Here is a 4,976-nt window from a genome sequence, read left to right on the forward strand (position 1 = left end):
TGGTGAATGGGAGGTGGGGACACTTTGCAGAGAGCACAGGCCGGGCCACCGGACCCTACCCGTTTGAGGGGCACGACTCCACGAATCATGTCGGAATCAAAGGGACTTAAAGATGGGGTCGTGTCCTCCTCCCTCCCCGCTGTTCTCCTTTTGGTCCAGCGTCCCCAGGACCTGGAGCAGCGTCCATGGGCCGGCTGCCGTGCTGCGTGCAGCACCTCCGTCCGTCCACCGACGGTGCGAATGACATTCTTCACCTAGAAACTTAACAGGCGTCAAATTAGGTGGACACCCCCTGGGGGATGGAAAAGGTGCCTTCTGCTATGCAAAGGGTAGCTGAGAATCAAAGACCACGAGAGTCACATGTCCCCACATGAAGCCGCGAATGCGTGGCAATGCCTTATAGCCCCAAGTGGCAGCGCCTCTGCGTGGGTGTCACGATCCCCTTTCCGGGGAGCCCGTGAAAACAGGGAGGCGGGCTCCCCGCTCGTGCTGAAATAAATTAGCCGCGGAAGCCAGGCCACGTGGTATCCGGGACGGGGAAAATGCGTGTGCCCCTGTGACCAGGGACGTCTGCGTTTAAGCAGAAACGCGCACATGCTTACATAGGACGCGTGTGCATCTCCATGTGATAGAGATACTTGCATGGCTCAGAAGACATGACAGCAGAGCAAAGTGTGGGGGAACCACGCAGAGACACGAGAGTAGACGGAGCCATGTATTTCCTTTGAGCACAAAGATGAATCGCACCTGAATTTTTGAGAAAGCGCGCTAAAAATGCCCGCCCGCCCCGCCCCCGCGCTTACTGCTGGGGAGACCATGCGAGGTCCTGGGGGGAGAGCTGCTCTTTTATAACGTTTTCCTTTATAAGAGAACGATGTGTGGATAGATCGCTTGTGTTAGCTCTTAAAGTGCATGGCTGGAAGAAGAGCTGAGTGAGAACATCCTTCAGAAATAAAAGAGAATACTTCATCAGACAAACGCACGCGGATGTGTCGTGCCGCCAGCGACTCGCACTACAAACAAACGTAACGGCGTGGGGCACCAGGCAGAAACCTGGAGCCAGACCAAGAAATAAAATAGCTACGAAGGGAAAAGAATAAAGGTAAATATGCAATTATTGTTTTCTTCATTTCACTTGCTCGAGGAGATAATTGCTTTAATTATCTGAAGCAAAATTACTAGCATTGTGCTGTGCATTTATAGTATCTGTAAAGGAAAAACATATGGCAAGAATAGCACGAGGGATGGGCGAAAGGAATCGTGAAAAGGTTATTGTAGCGTCTTAGAATATACGTGAAGTGATACAATGTTCCTTGAAGGTAGACGCCGATGAATCACAGACATACATTCCGTCCCTCTAATTAAAAAAAGGTATCGTTAGCAGTCAACGGTGAACATAAATGGCGTCATAAAATATACGCCCCCGAGTCCAAATGAAGTAAGAAAAGATAACAGGAGAAATAAAGATAGAAAATGAGAAACCAGCGGGCAAGAAGGCAGATCGAAATCCAGCGACACCAATAACTGCATGAAATATAAATTATCTGAGCATCCTGATGGAAAATAGAAAATTCCAGATTGTATAAAAATGCCAGATTAGTCATGCGCCCTCTAAAAAGATCTCACCTTGGATATAAAGATTTCACTGGATTAAAACAAAAGGATGAGGAAAACGCAGCATACGAACACAAATTAAGAAAGCCAGAACAGCTACACTGACGCTAGAGCACGCAAACTTCGGAACAAATGTGTCCCTGGATAAAGGCGGACATTGGATGATGACAAAGAAGCCAATTTTCCAAGAAGATGTAACAATTCGAATGATATTTGTACCTAACAATAAAGCTTCAGGATACATTTTTAAAAGAACCAATAAAACGGAGAGAAGAAATACATGCATGCATGTTACGGTTCGAGAATTCACACTCCCTCCTCTCATTAATGGACAGAACGAGAAAAGTCACAGAGTCACGGGAAATCTGAACCACGCGGCAGCTAACGTGACCTAACTGACAGAACACTCCATTAAGAATGCATTCTTTAAGGGTACGTGGGACACCCACCAAGGCCGAACATATCCTGAGTCATGAAACAAGTTTTAACTAATCTATAAAAGCAGAAGTCATCTAAGGAATGGTTTCGGATCATAGAAATATTAATTAAAATCGGTAGCAGAAAGATCTCTGGAAAACCACCCAAATGTTTGAAAGATACAACACACTTCAAAACAGTACACGGGTTGAAGAGGAAGTCGTAAGGAAAATCAGAAAATATTTTGAATTTAATGTGAATGAAAACAATGATATTTGTAGGATGCAGCTAAATCAGAGCTTACAGGAAAATTGATAATGGTAAATGTTTAAGAAAAGAAGGAAGGTTTTATGTTAATAACTAAGCCTACACTTTAAGAAATTTAAAAACAGAGAGCAAATTCAACCCAAAATGAGCAGGAAGAAGGAAATCGAGCAAGATAAGAGAGTCAATCAATGAAATCGAGAATAAAAATGCAATAAAAAGCAATGAAACCAAAAGTTGTTCTTTTGCAAAAAAACCAATAAAACGGATGAACTTCTAGTAAGAATGACGAAGGGGAAAAAGAGAAGAAGCAGGTCGAGCTATCAAAAACGAAGGCAGGACATCACCACAGACCCTACGGACACGCGAAGAGCCGATGAGGGAGTCCCGTGCTGCACAACAACTCTGTGCTCAGAAATTAAACACACTTTGAACAAATTCTTCAAAAAAAAAAAAAAAAAAAAAAAAACATAAACTGTCTAAACTCACAAAGAAATAGATGAGCTAAATAGCTCTGTATCTAACACAGGACTCAAACGTATATTTTAAAACCTGCCAATGACAAAAACTAAGGCCGAGATGAATTCACTGGTGAATTCTAACAGCTACTTCTGGAAGAAAAAATATTAGTGCTACGTAAACCATTCCAAAATGTACCTTGTACGAAGATACCACTAGCTTGCTACAGAAACCAAAGACATTACCAAAAAGAAAAAGAAAAGCTACAGACCAATGTCTTTCGTGAACACAGACACCCAGATCCGCCATCATTCCAGCAAATTAAATTCAATGACACATAGAAACACGATACCCCGTGACCAAGGGAGCTTTAAACCCAGGAACGCAAAGCTGGTTCAGGCTTCGGCTTTATTTATAGTCACTCGAACCCGGAGGCAAACCCCACACTCCCCTCCTGGAGAGCAGACTCAGCGGCACAGCCACGCGAGGGGACGCACGGCGGATGCGGGCCACTCACGGAGGGCGTGCGCCGCTGTGAGAAGCCAGGCCAACAAGGCTACGCGCTCTGCGCTTCCATTCCTACAGCCATCCTTGCAGAGGCAAATGACAGGGACGGAAGACAAGTCCGTGGTCACAGGGTCCCGGGGGTGGCCGCCGGCGGACACGGGAGGACCCTTGAGGCTGATGGCATTGACCAGCAACTTGATCGTGCTGGTTACACAAATATAGTCCTTTATGAAAACTCACAGAACTGTGTAACAGAAAGGGTGGGTTTTCCTGAACGCCGACTGTGTGCTAAGAAGTAATGTCTGGGAAAGCAGACGGGGGACGCGGGCACTGCAGTCCCGGGGGCGGCCACCTCCGAGAGCTGAGAGGGACAGGACGAGGTGGCAGTGACCTTTAATATCGTCTGGGACGTTTCGGTTGTTTCATTCTTGAATATAGGAACATGCTAATAATTACAGATCTGGGGCGCCGGCCGCCTGCATTCGTACTCGTGTCTGTTCTTAAAATGTCTTCGAAATAGAACCAACAGGCCGCGTGGGTCTCTCCAAACCCTGTTTCCCCTCTTCTATCCATGACATCCTTCTCTCTATGAGCAGTGCCCCAGAGAGCAGGATAACTCTTTCTGGGAAAATGTGCTTCAGAATTTTCATAATTTACAAAGAGACCGATAAAAGGGCTCTAACTGGCTGGGCGTGGCCGAGGCAAAACCCTGAAATCACGGGCCGTCGCCCATGCTGTAGCCGGTGTGAGGGGTTAAAAGTCGCATTGTTTAACGTCGCGGTCAGAGAAAGAGACCAAAGATAAAGGTATTTGCCGGCCATTACGCAGGATGGGCTGCTCTCTCACACCACTGGCGGAGTGGAGGGAAAGGGGGGCCAAGCAGACCCGCCGCAGCCCCCCAGCCCAGGACCTCGAGTGTCCGGCGCTCTGATGGACGCAGGCCTTCTCTGGGGAGGGGGCCTGGCCAGCAACGGCAGCGGCGCCCTGAAGCAGCTGTGGAAGGACCTGGGTGTGGGGCTCGGGCGCAGAAGCCAGGACGATGGGGGATGGGTGGCCATCGGGGTGTGGGCCAGAGGCTCTGGGTGTGTCCTGTCTGTCTCTACGGAGTTTTAAGCTTTACATAAAAACCCAGCCTTGAACGGTCAGACAGTCTGGCAATACGGCACAAGCCAGAGGGCCAGAATGAGGGGCTGGGAGGGTCTGTGACCTCCGCCCACCCCACCCCCTTCTCTCGGTCACTGACAGCTTCGCAGTGGGCTCCCATCCAGAGGGCATTGCAATCAGAATGATGTTCGCAGAAGCCCCACACGGCGGGCAGGTGAGCCCATGCAGGTGAGCTGGATGGGATCCGGGAGGGAGGGTACGGGGGTGCTGGGAAGAAGGGCGCCCCTGGGCCCAGGACCGAGTGGCAGAGGCCGAGGGCTCACGGGGTTTCTGCGGGGACCGGGCCCACCCAAACAACATCACCGCCCTGAGGCCTTGGCACCTCTGCAGAGCTGGGTACTGTTTTCAAGGTCACCCTGGGCTTCAGAGGCCGTCCTGACAGATGTCCTCACGTGGTCTAGAGAGAGGCTGCCCCAGCACCCCCTCTGGCCCTGCCCGAAGCCACAGAGGACAAACTGTGTGGCTTCCAGGAACGGGGCCCCAGATCCGGCCTGCGCTGAGCGTGGGGCTGGACGCCGGCACCACGTGCCCCTCCCCCCTCCGCCCTCCCC

Source organism: Pteropus vampyrus, unplaced genomic scaffold (genome assembly GCF_000151845.1).
Source record: "Pteropus vampyrus isolate Shadow unplaced genomic scaffold, Pvam_2.0 Scaffold189, whole genome shotgun sequence".
NCBI classification, from domain to species: Eukaryota; Metazoa; Chordata; class Mammalia; order Chiroptera; family Pteropodidae; genus Pteropus; species Pteropus vampyrus.